Genomic DNA, 12,562 nt, shown 5'->3' with positions numbered 1-12,562 from the left:
CTCTTCCTCGGCCTTTAGTTCCATGATGCTTCTGGACCCCGCCAAGGCCAGGCTCAGAGCTGCTTCTTGGTATTACGCCTGGAATGGCCCCAGGGCAGTGTTGTCCTGAGGTCTCTGTGTTCCTTAGCCTGACCCCAGGGGTGGGTGGCCCTGGCCACCGAGTCTTAAGCTGTTATCCTGTGGCTGGGAAGATTGCATTCAGGTCTTGCACTGACCGTTCCAAGAATCTAAACTGGTCACTCCACTTTGACACTGAAGTTCAGTTTCCCCATCAATAAAGTGACCACAGAGGAGGAGAGGCTGACAATAGGAGATGGACTGGTGTCCAGGATGGGGGCTGTTATGGCCCCCATTTCCCTCAGTAATAGTGGACCCCCGCTTTCATTCTTTTCTGGAAATGAGAGTTGGAACTTTCTTTTCCACCATCCTCTCCTCAATCTGGATAGAAAGCCCTTGGATATGAGAATCTCACGTGTGACGGGTGTGAGGAATGGGTACCCTTCTTGGGCTGCAGGCGTCCTTGCCCAAGGCAGAAGCCTGCGTTACCTCCACCACCTCTTTGCCTTTCCTTCTCCTGGCCTTTCATTTTAAGAGCTGGTAATTTTGAAGTTGTCAGGGGTCTGAGAGAAGATAAGCTAAGGTAAGGCCCAGGGTCACCCAGCCAGGGAATGGCAGGCCAAGTGAGGCCAGGACCAGACCTTCTAACTCTGCCAGTGCCCATTCTCCTGGCCTTCTCCTCCCTGGCCAGGCTCAGGTCTCGCCCACACCCTCGTCATGCCTTGGCCTGACCTGTCCTTAGGCAGACTTGAGACTGGGGCCTGTGGTGGGGTGAGGGGTACTGCTGGAAGCACGGCCGGGGTGAGGCCTGGGAGCTGGCATCTGTCTTTCCAAGGCTCTGGGACTGTCGTTTCTGTGTTGGATTTGTTCACTAGATGGGGCACTTCCTCTGGGGCAGGAAGCTTTGATTTCCTGTGGTGGGGGCCGCTGGTCGGATTAGGAGTGGGGGACTCAGCTCTGGGCCATCCCTGATGTTGTTTGGAACCAAAAAGAGCAGAGCTTTCTGCATAAGGCAGGGGAGGCAGGAAGGAGAGCTTCAGTGAGGAGGCCCCGGTAAAGCCAGAGAAGGAGGCCAAGAGGGCAATGAGATGGGGAGGCGGGGCTGCGGTGGGCAACACAGCAGGAAGCCTGGTCAGCAGGTGACCCTGCCGGGTATTGTGTTTCCCTGTGATATTTCCCCCTGTTTCTGTGGCAACCTTCCCAGGGGGACCCAGGCCTTGGAACTGCAGGAAAGTGCCCCCAGACAGCCCTTTCCTTAGTGGTCTGAGCATTAGGAGGAGTCCTTAAATCTGGCCACCTCCCTTACCATTTTGGCTCCTGGGGACCGGGGCTTGGGAATCTAGGCAAGTAACTGAGCATTTGGCAGTGGGTGGTGGGTGGCTGGGCTGGGTGGAGGCCCTTTTGCACCTCCTGGTTGGGGAAGCAGAAGAGACATTTTTGCTGGACTTTAGGGGTAGGGGGCTCTGTGCCTCTCCTGATCCCATCTCTCCACTGTCCTCCAGCTCTCCCCCTGTGAAAGGGAACTGGACACCATGCTGCCTGGGGCAAAGGGTCGGGGGTGGGGGGGAGTGGCAGAGGCGGGAGAGATGTTTTCATCAGCAGAGCATAGCTCCTTTGGTCCTGCACCACTTCCCAGAAGCCGAATAAATTCAGGATAGTGTCTTGTTTCGTGTGGGTCAACACGTGATGGGTGTGTATGCACATTTGAGTGAGTGGTGGGGGCCCCTCACGTGTGCCCCTAGGCTTGTATGTAGAGGTGGTGATTCCATGGCAATTTGCAGTCCATGTGGTGGCTGTTTGTTGGGTGTCTGGGGAACATGCACACATGTAGTGTGGATGTGTGTGGTCTCTAGAGTTGTGCACCTTCGCACTCATGGCTCTGCATGGGGTGGATGGACGCGTTTGGAGGGGATGTATGCCTGTGCAGGAATGGCTTTTTTTTTTTTTTGAAGTCCAGGTATTTGCTGGAAAGCATGCTCATCTCTCTTCAAATGCTGGTTCCCAGACCACTTGCTTTAGAGTTCAGGACACTTGGAACTGCAGGAAAGTGCCCCCAGACAACCCTTTCCTTAGTGGTCTGAGTATTAGGGGGAGTCCTTAAATCTGACACTTCCCTTCCCGTTTTGGCTTCCTAGGACATTTCCAATTCCAGGTACATTTCAATACCAGGGAATGTATTCAAAATAAAGATCCTCAGGCCCCATTCCAGACTCGGAATCTGCAGGGGTGGGTCCTGGGAGTCTGTATTTTGACACATGCTTCAGGTGATCTGGTGCCAAGCCATGTTTGAGGACTGCTGGTCTGGGCCAACCTCTTCAGTTTTTCCTTTGAGGAAACTGAGACCCGCAGAAGGTATGTGCTTTGTCCAAGGACACAAGGATAGTAAGACAAGAACCAGGACAAAATCCCAGCCTTTCAACACCAGTCCAGGACTCACCAATGTGTCCTCCGGGTGTGCGATTGTGTACATGTCCACACTCAGCGTGACACCGTGGGCCAGACGGAACTGGAGTGGATGCTAGCTGGCCTTGACCTTTTCCCTGGGGTCCCGGGCTTCCTGACCTTGCTTTTCCTTTTACATACTGCTTCCTTCTCCCTGGGGAAATCCTGGACTTGTTGCTCATCAATCCTAAAAGTGACGTTGGCAACCAGAAGGCCCCCTTTGCTGTGCCAAGCATTCAGCTGTTTATTTACTCAATGGGTGCTTACTGAGCCTTGCTGTATGCCAAGTCCTGGGCACAGATACACAGTGATCTCATAGGCAGGGCATCTGACCTCAGGGAACTTCCACTCTAGTGGCGGAGACGGTAAGACAAGTAAGCAAGTCAAGAAATGAGTAGATACATTTAGTTACCCATTGTGATGAACCCTAAGAAGGAAATGAACCGGGCGCAGCAACAGAGAATAACAAGGGGGGACTTCCTTAGACAGGGAGGCCAGGGTAGGTCTGCCCGAGAAGTGAAATGGATGCCTGCTCTCACCTTCCCAGCCTGGAAGTGAGCCCTCGGAGCTTCTGAGCCATGCTTGGCAACCACCTGGATCCAGGTGAGGGACCTAGGCTGAGGATTGGAGCCCGAGGGCCAGCCTTTGGCGTGGCACGGAAGACATCGGGGTCTCGGCTCCTCAGGCAATCCACAGAGGCTGATGAAAGGGGAGAAGAGGAGGGGGAGCTGGACAGGGCTGACCTCAGGCTGCTTCAGCGCTCGGGGGAGCAGCCTCTTTCCCTTCCAGGAGCTGAGTCCAGGGCCGTGGATGTGTTGGGTGCCGGGGAGGCGGCAGCAAAGTGCCACCCCTGCTTCACCTTCCTCCCTCCTCATTCCCTTCCTCCCCCTCTCGCCACCCTGTGACTCCCGTGCCAAGTCCCTCCCTTCTTGGTCTAGCCTGGCTGCCTCTGTGGCCACTGGGATCTATTTACCTGGTTCAGGAGTCACCGAGGAGAGAAGGGGATACTATGTAGAGAGGACGTGGGCCCTGGAAGAGAGGACACACCAGAAAAAAGGCCTGGGGCTGAGGCTGGCCGAGTAGGGCCTGGGGCAGGAGAGAGAGAGAAGGAGACCTTGGGCTGGGCACTGCAGAGCCTCTCCTGGGCCCTTGGAATCTGCTCCTCAAACCAGGAGAGATTCTGTGCACAGGGCGGGGTTGGGAGGCATTGGGTGGGGGCAGCAGAAGACAGCTAGAAGGCCGGGCCCCTCTGGCCCCCCTGCAGGCCTGCCCCTTCGGCCCCTTCTCAGAAGGTTACCTTTCACGTCAGCCAGCAGCCTTCAGACCCTCTCGCCTCCAGCCTCTTCTGGTAGGTTTTCCTGGGGGCCCTAGAGCTGTGGGCTGCAGGATGGTCCGGCCCTCTCCCCAGAGGGCTGTGTATCAGAGGAGCCTTCATGTAAAAGAAGAGGCCTCCAACCACCCGCCTGGAGTCCTTCCACCCTGGGCCTCCTTTAGGCTTCTGGTGCACTCACTCCCTGGACTCCTGTGTCTCCCCGGCCTTCCGCCCAGCAGGGGGAGAGGACGGCTCATGAGGAGGGCCCTGGGCTAAACTCACCATCCCCACCCGTCACCAGCCACTTCCTTTTTTCCCCATGTTGCCTGCAGGGATTGGAAATCCTGGTGGGCAGAGACCTTGGGCCCTCAGGGAGAGCCTGGCACCCTGGAGAGAGTGAGGGGGACCCTGTCCCCCTTCAGGAGTCCAGCTCAGCTCCCTCTCACCCCCATGAGGCCAGCTCTGGCTCCTGGAGTCTCCCCCCACCTGCCCCCCCCCCAAGCCCTTGAAGTCCTATTTCTCCCTCCCCCGCTGCCAGGATGACAGGGAGAAGCAGGGCAGGCTGGGAGTCACAGGTTCGGAAAGAGTCGGGGTGGGGGAATTCGGCGACTGGGGCGACAGGGCTGTAACCGTGTTGTTTTGCTTGCCCCACAAACCTGCACGGGCATCCGCTGCGCCCAGGGGCGTTCAGGTTGTGGAACTGCTCTCAGAATGACAGGCCGGTGGCACCCGGTTGGGGCAGGGGGGGGCGGGGGGTGAAGGGGGGAGCCCCAGGCAAGGGGGAGCTGGAGGGTTAAAAATAGCAACAGCCGGGTTTCGGTTAGCAAATGTGGAGGCGGGGAGCTGGAGGCGGGGCAGGCGGCAGGCCGTGTTTGCCCGCAGCTCAGGGCTGTGTTTCCCCTGGGTCCCAGGAGTGAGTCACGGTGGAGCTGAGGAGGCGCGCTGGCACAGCCCCCCACCCCCGCCCCACCGGGTGAGGGGCTGGGCCCTGACTTTGGCTCCAGGGCACTGGAAGGACGGCCTCTCCCTTCCAGGCCTTCAGAGTCTTCTGGAGAGTCCAGCCATGGAGATAGTGTGGTAGTGGGGAAGAAATCATTCTCAGACCAGAGACCTGGGTTTGAATCCCAGTTGAATAGGCTGAGGAACCTTGTGCAAGGCTGCCAAGGACTCTGACACCTGATTTCTTAATCTTTCAAGCGGGGATTTACTCATAGGTACCTGTCAACCCTCAGCAGATTGAAATGCACCCTGCAGACGTGAGTGATCAGCTTCACTCGCCTGCGCCCGTCGCAGAGCTTGCAGAAGGGCCCTCCAGTGAGGGCACAGGGAGGAATATGGTAGCGTCCCTATTTTCCTCCTGCAAAAACCCAAGTGTAGCTCTCTGTGCCTCGGTTTCCTCATCTCTGTAATATGAAAATAATAACTGCTTCAAGCTCCTTGAGTTGCTCTCAAGATTCAAGTAAGTAAGACTAGCACTGTGCCCGGTATGAGGTCAGTGCACAGAGAACATCATCACCATCATTGATGTTATTGTTCATATTTTTGAAGGTCAGGGATAGGGAATGTTAAAGACATGAAGAACAGAAACTGGGCTCAGCCCCAGTTCACAGAAAAATCAGGCCAAATTCACAGATTCCTCCACCCATAAGGGCCTGGAACAGCAGGAATCTGTAGCCAGAAGTCACAGGGTGGACCCCTTCTCTCTTTCACTCCCTCACCCCCGCCTCTCCCAGTGAGGCAGGATGCAAGGGACCCTAGGGCCTCGCTGCCAGCTGGCACAGGGAGGGTCTGGGATGGGACTGGCCCCAATGGCCCTGCTGTGCAGTAAGTACCTTGCCAGCATCTGCTGGAGTGACCTTTATTTTAGCCCCTCCCTGGCAACTTTTAAAAGGAGCATGAGGCAGGGGAGGGATGAGAAGGTCAGTGATGTCAGCAGTCTCTATTCCCAGCACAGCGGCCCTGGAAGAAGCAGGAGGCATTTCTTTCAGGAAATGATCATTATTCAGGCTGCAGGCATCCATTAAGTCAGTCCTGACTTGGTGCCCAGGCCCGTGCTCGGCCTTCTGCGTGCTTCAGGGAGAGGTCGAGGATCCTGGGCTGTAGATAACGCAGAACCCCAGAGGATACGGGGTCCAAGAATACGAGGAATCAGTGAGAGCCCTGTGTCCTAGTTCTCACGGGATCCAGAGCTTACATGCCCATTGGCAGTGCCATCTTGATCGTGCATGGGTGTATATATACATATCAATTCTGTTCCATTGTTACAGAGGCAGTTCATGCGCCTCATAGATAGCCAGACAACACAGAGGAGCAAAGGTGAAAGAGTAAGAAACATCCAATCCCAGCAGTGGGAGATCGCTGCCACAGTCCCTCTGAGCACCTTTCCATCTCCTGACATGCCTTCATGTGTTGTGCATTTTACCGAAACAAGACTACACAGTGTATGCCGTTTTTTCAGTCAGTGATCTCTACCTTCCACTAGAGTAAATTTTCATCTCATCAAATCCCCAGTTGGCTAGAAATTTTCCAAGACAGCTGGTTGGCCCAAATCAGTACCCAGTACCATGCATCTGGCATTTGAATTCCCTGAGAGCTGTGCATGCACCCTAGCTGGGTCTGTGGTCTGGAGACACCCAAGCCGAGCAAGCCTGAAGGGCAGCCCTGGCCGCAAAAGGGAATTGTGTCACCTGAAGAATCTACCCGCCACCTTCCAAAAATAACGGGCGAAATGAGTGGAATTCCAGGGCTTAGCTGGGATGGGGATCTGGTATTTAACTGTCATGAATATTAATGTGGCATCCTGTGAGTGCCAGCATTCATAGCTTGTTACTATTCATGGACTCATATCCATGATGCCCCAGGCCATGGAGCAGGCCAGGGTCTCCACCGTGATCTCTGTCTCTCTCCAGACATCCAGGTCCAGGGGTGCTGATGGCTGTTTGCTTGTGTTCCTGGCCCCTCAGGAGCCTGCCCTGAGGATCGTGGCAGTTTAGTCGCTAAGTCATGTCTGACTCTTGTGACCCCATAAACTAGCCTGCCAGGCTCCTCTGTCCATAGGATTTTCCAGGCAAGAATACTGGAATGGGTTACCATTCTTTTCTCCAGAGGATTTTCCCAACCCAAGGATCAAACCCAGGTCTCCTGAAGATTTACCACTGAGCTACCAGGGAAGCCCTGAGGAAGGGGGCTCTCTTTTGCACGCGGGGCCCCCTCCACCCCTGCCCATGGCCTGCCGGAGTGTGTAAGGCCTGGGCAAGAGAGGGAGAGAGAAGAGAGTATCTTCTCCCTGGGGATTCACTCCCAAGTAGCTGCTCTGTGGGTGTCTTGCTTGGGTTATGTAACTTGCATTTTAGACAGGGCCTGACGGTTTCCAGAGTGCCTTCACACAGCGTTTGCCCTCTGAGCAGGCCTGAGGGTTTGCTTGTTTAGTTATACTCGGCTGGGGGCAGCTTACAGGAAATGATAAAATGGTAACAAGTACATTTAAAAAGCAGGGAAAATGAAAAGGATGAAAAGGGAAGTGAAGATGGAGTTGGGGAGTGCCTCTTGGAGGCCTCATGCAGGCACAGGCAGAGATGGTCCTGTCTTTATTTTTGTTGTTGTCTTCTGGATGGAGTGCCAGCCTTGTGGGAACACGTGAGTCACGCCCAGGCCTTCTGATGCTGGGACCACACTCTGTCCAGTGACCCCCAGGTGGCCTCACCTCACCTCAGTGGGTGGGGCTCATTGTACACACCAGTGTAGGGATTATGTGCTTAGATTCTGGAGTCCCAGAAGCCCCACTCACCATGTGTGTGACCTCAGCAAGTTTCGTAACCTCTCTGAGCCTCAGTTACCTCCTTTGCAATTTGAGGATGGTAGCAGTGTTGACCTTATAGGGTGCTTATGAGGACCGAATGAGAGAGCACAAGGCAGATACTTAGCACAGTAACCAGCACCCAGTAAGCATTCAGTACATGGTTGTTGATCCTTACTAATATTACTAATTACTGGTAATAATAAAATAATAATGATTGATATTAATATAACTGAAGCTTTTCCCTGGCAGTCTCTGGAGTGGACTGAGTGGCCTTGTGGGTGGCACCAGTGAGCAGAGCCAGAAAGGCATAGCTGAGAGAGACAGAACCGGCGGGAGGCAGAAGTGGGGTGCAGAGGGAGGCAGGGTCTGGCCAAGGAGGGCCCAGGAGCTGGGGGACCAGTGAGGGCGAGGGAGTGAACACAGACCTCAGAGGGGAGAAAGGAGCAGCTCTGAGACAGCCCCAGGGCGGTGACCGTGCTTCCTGTTGGGGCAAGCGCTGGCCCTTGAGAAAGACTGGCTGGGGCTGGGGCTGGCGGCTAAGAGGGAGCAGCTGGTCTCAGTGGGGCACCAGGGGGTGGGGGAGGGGGAGAGACAAAGGCAGAAGCTTGACAGAAACTCAGTTCTTCTCCCCGAATTACAGATGGGGGCCCCATCTTGACTGCTCAGGTTGTTTTGCTTGTGATAGGAAAGACAGATGGTGGGCAGACATCGTGGTGAACTTCCTAATGCAGGGCTTGGCGCTCCTGGAGCAGAGGGCTGAGGGTAAGTGGCAGCTTTGGTTTCTGAGGCCTTTGGGGGCCTGGGAAAGCCTAGGGCAGTCTGGATGAGGGGGCCTGGCCTGGGCCTGAGGGGAGCCTGCTGCTGACTGATGCCACACACCCTGAGCAAGTGGTTCTGCCCTCCCCTTCCCACCGTCACAGAGGATAGCCAGGGGAGACTGGGTAGTGGCCCCGAGGCCGCCGGGTTTGGAGAGACTCCCACTTTTCCTTGCCGGAGGGCAGTGAGATGCCCCAGAGTCCCAGGAACTGCCAGCCCCTCAGGACTCAGAAAGGCCCAGCGCCCCTGCCTCAGGGTGGTCTCCATCCGCCTGGAGAGGCCACAGAAGGGACTGGACCCCGGGGCAGGGACGAGAAGCCAGAGAGGACGCCATCCCACCCCCAGGGAGCTCAAGCTGCCGCTGCCATGGTTACATCTGCTTCCTGTTTGATTCATCTCAAACAGCAAAAAGGGGGGTGCCGACTCCCAGCACAGGCCACCGCTGCGTGGGGCTGTTTACAACAGCCGCATGTGGGATTCCCAGAAAGAGACTCCAAACCGGACATCCTGCGGCTGCAAAATACCCAGGTGTCAAGAGCTAAAAATAGCTGCCCCAGGGCCCCAGGCGCGGGGAAAGGGGCATGCTTGCTGCGGAGGCGGAGGGCCAGCCTTGCGGCCCTCACATCAGCCTCCTGCCTGCCACACAGCTGCGGAGCCTGTGAGCTTGGGCCGCTCCCCGCCCTTCGGCCTGACTGGGGGCCTTTGTCTGGGCAGTCCCGTGTCCCAGGCCGCTCACCTGGGAGCCTCCGCCCCAGGCCCGCCTGCCTTCCTGCCTGCCTGGTGGAGCTTGCTTTGAGACGCTAATGAGAAAGCCTCAGAAGCCCTTGGGAGCATCTAAGGAAGGGACAAAGGAGGATACCCGAGAGCCTGAAGATGAAGGCGTTGCTCGTCCAAGTTCCCGCCTTGTCAGTGCCAGCCCCTGTTCCCACCTATAGTCCGAAGTCATCGCTTGGCATGGCATCTGCAGAGTCAGCAGCTGGTATCTATCTGTGATCTGGGAGGACTGTCTTCACCGGGACCTAGAGATGGGACAGGCAGTTTCCGCCCTCTAACCTGCAGCAGGACTGGAGTCTGCCGCTGGTTCAAGTTTCCTGGGAGCTGCGTGATTTTTATCTTTCCCTGTGCCCAGCCAGGTCCTGCATTCGGCTGTCCACCAAGTAGCCTCTAGAGTCGAGGTGCTGGGGAGAAGCAGCCACGAGTGTTGCTTAAGAACATGGATTCTGGAGCCCATTTGTCTGGCTGAAGTCCCAGCATAGCCACTTCCCTGTTATGTGCCTCCAGACGAGTTATTTAATACTGCTGGGCCTCAGTTGACTAATCTATATAATAGGGATAAAAATAGTAACCACCACATAGGTTTGTCATCAGGGTTAGATGAACTAGCAAACGCAGGGCACATAGTAAACTGCTAGTTACAAAAGGTCAGATGGGGAAGAAAGAGAAGAGCCTGTTTGGGGAGAGTCAGGAGATAAGAGACTGGACAGGAATGCATCTGAGAGCAAGTGGACTGAGAGACGAGGGCAGAACGCAGACGAGACCAGGTGCTGAGATGCTTATGCCAGAGGGCGGCTGCGGGTGAGTTCAGGGGCAAACAGGGTGAATCACGACCCTGGTGGAGAGCAGAGTACCCGCCATGTGCCCCGTGCTTCGCGCATAGCGTCGCTCATCTCAGATGACCTCTTCCTGGTCCATATTCTTACCGTCGAATTTCAGAGGCACAGCCAAGCCTTGCCCAGGCTGCAGCGTGTCCCTGGCTATCCCTGCCAGTCACTGAGGGAGTCGGAGTGTGAACACCGGTCTATCTAACCCCAAAGCCAACGTCCTCCATGCTGCGGACCCTCACTTCTCTCACTCTGTGGGGCCGGAGTTCCCATCCAGCTTGCAGCACACTGGGTTCTGGATAAATCTGAGTAATAAGCAGCTTGGTGCCAAGATCATAAGCAATAGAATTAGTAAGTAGCAAGAGAATTTCTGGAAGGGGGACACAAGAGACTGTTAAAAGGCGTTGAGTCTAAGGAAGTGCTAGGGAATTGGATGAGTGAGAAACTTCTAGTTTCATACTTTGGGGGGCTTTTTGAAATGTTTTTAGTCTCTACAAGTCATATACTTTTCAATTTTTAAAAAATCGTGGGCTGTCTGGAGTTGAAACTCCTGAAAGTGAAAGTCAGGTTTTATCCACTTTTCCACGCCTTTGAGCCCAAGACCAGTGCCCTCACTGAGAGGTACTTAGAACCTGCTTTGGGGGTCGACTTCTTGGGTTCTCCTCCCAGCACTGGTCTGGCCTGGTTGTACTGCTAACCCGCTGGGTGACTGTGACCTAGCCCCCCTCCCCTCTCTCCCTTCTCTGGGAAGTGGGAGTGTTGCCTGCACAATCTCTGAAGCCTCATCAGCTCCTAATATACACCGCACAGTCCTCACTCTGTCAGTCGGGCAACTGTGACGTTCTCGCTTCTGTTTGTTGATTCTTGGACCTTCCTGGCCATTTCACTCCCAGCTTTGTCTTCTCTGCCAGCCCCCTGTGGAGTCAAGTTTTGTCTGGTGAAGCAGACCTGAGCTGACGAGGCTGGGGGAGGGAGCGGGGAGGGTCAGCCCTGGACCCAGGGCTTCGCCTCGTGCCTGCAGGGCAGGGATCTGCCTGCTCCTCCTTTTTCAACTCCTCAGGAGACCAGGGAGGGGGACACAGCTTTGACAAAGACATGGGAAGCATTCAGAGGGGCTTGTGGGCGGCCATGCTCTTGGGGAAGCCCTCCCCTGACATAGGACTGGCAGCGCCGTGCAGAGCAGGTGGCCAGGCCGAGCTCAGGTTTCCAGTCGCATCTGCTGGGCAGGTGAGGGCCAAGGGGAAACAAGGGAGGAGCGGGAGGCCAGCTTGTACAGGTGCTCGGGGACGGGAGAGCTGCACTTATGTCTGCCCTGGAGGCGGCTGAGGGCCAGGGCAGACCCACTGGGGCAGAATTTCTGGGTAAGATCAGGTGTTCAGTTGGGGAAGGTGACTTGATGGAAACTTCAGCACCTGGTAAGCCATCTCTTCAGCCTGACTGCAGTTGCCTCCAAAGAAGGTGGGAATAGGGAGTGACCAGGATTCCAGAAATTAAAGCTGTCCACGCAGGCCTGGAGCAGTGTGGAAAAGGGCCAGACCTATGCTGTTTCCCGTACCTTGGGTCCATTCACTCCTGATTGTATTTCACTCGTGAAAGTGTCAGTCACTCAGTTGTGTCCAGTGCTTTGTGACCCCATGGACTGTGGCCCACCAAGCTCCTCTGTCTATGGAATTCTCCAGGCGAGAATACTGGAGTGGGTAGCCATTTCCTTCTCCACGGGCCCTTCCTGACCTAGGGATTGAACCCGGGTCTCCTGCATTGCAGGCAGATTCTTTACTGTCTGAGCCACTAGGAAAGCCCACATTTCACTCCTGATTGCACCCAAATTAGTGGTAATAGCACTGTGAGAGGGGCTGATGAGAAGGGCCCCCAAGTTCATCCCCAAGTCTGAGATGCCAGATGGTCACTTCGTGGTTTCAGGTGAGCTGCTGACCGGGTGCCTTTTCTTCTCTCTGGGACACAGGAGAGATGCTCCCCAACAATTATCTCTGTTGCTCTGGGCGCTTCTGAACCCCTGGTCTCTCAGCATGGACCGAGGGACTTGAGAGAAGCAGAGCTCTTTCCAGGCATTTCTTCTAAAATCCACCCCTGTTGGTAGGCAAACCACACACACACACACACCCAGCTTTCCTAAACAGAGTTTACATCATATCATCATCACAGAACGTCTCTTCTGAGCGCTGTAACAAACACTACGGAGTTCAGGGCCATTAGTTTTGTCCCCTCCAAAGGGTGCATGGTGTCCGGAACCCGTGGTTACAGGGGAGTGGGGTGCAGAGAAACTGGCTGTGCCCCTACAGCGCGTGCTGCTGGCCAGCCCCCAGGCAAGGACCGAGGGCTGTAGGAGACAGTTCCCAGCAGCAGGGACTGGAGACACAGGACTCTACAGTCTCTGGACGTGCGGCCGAGAGCCTAGTTTTGAAGCCTCTCTCAGAGAACGAGGTCCTGAGAGAGCCTTGGGGTGGGGAGCCATCCCATCCGGGGGGCTGCCTCCCGCACTCCTGTTCCTTGAGGCTCACAAACCTTGAGAGATAC

General features: G+C 55.6%; 1 protein-coding gene and 1 long non-coding RNA gene across 5 annotated transcripts in view; one reads left to right on the top strand and one right to left on the bottom strand.

Moving 5' to 3' along the window:
* LOC120857891 (histone deacetylase 7) overlaps positions 1-12,562 on the top strand; it is a 36,731-nt gene that overhangs the window by 2,267 nt on the left and 21,902 nt on the right. The gene's annotated exons all lie outside the window — the stretch shown is intronic.
* Positions 2,907-4,554, bottom strand: LOC120857894. 2 transcript variants are annotated; one of them, XR_005719765.1, is made up of 4 exons: positions 4,468-4,554; positions 3,797-3,928; positions 3,473-3,528; positions 2,907-3,198 (listed from the first exon to the last, which is right to left on the bottom strand). It is a non-coding gene; the product is annotated as an uncharacterized LOC120857894 (long non-coding RNA). The 2 variants fall into 2 exon arrangements; XR_005719764.1 differs by lacking the exon at positions 4,468-4,554 and having other exon boundaries at positions 3,797-3,974.

Source organism: Oryx dammah, unplaced genomic scaffold (assembly GCF_014754425.2).
Source record: "Oryx dammah isolate SB20612 unplaced genomic scaffold, SCBI_Odam_1.1 HiC_scaffold_29, whole genome shotgun sequence".
Taxonomy (NCBI): domain Eukaryota; kingdom Metazoa; phylum Chordata; class Mammalia; order Artiodactyla; family Bovidae; genus Oryx; species Oryx dammah.
Note: the sequence above shows the minus strand (reverse complement) of the source record. Positions and strands in the feature narration are given on the sequence as shown.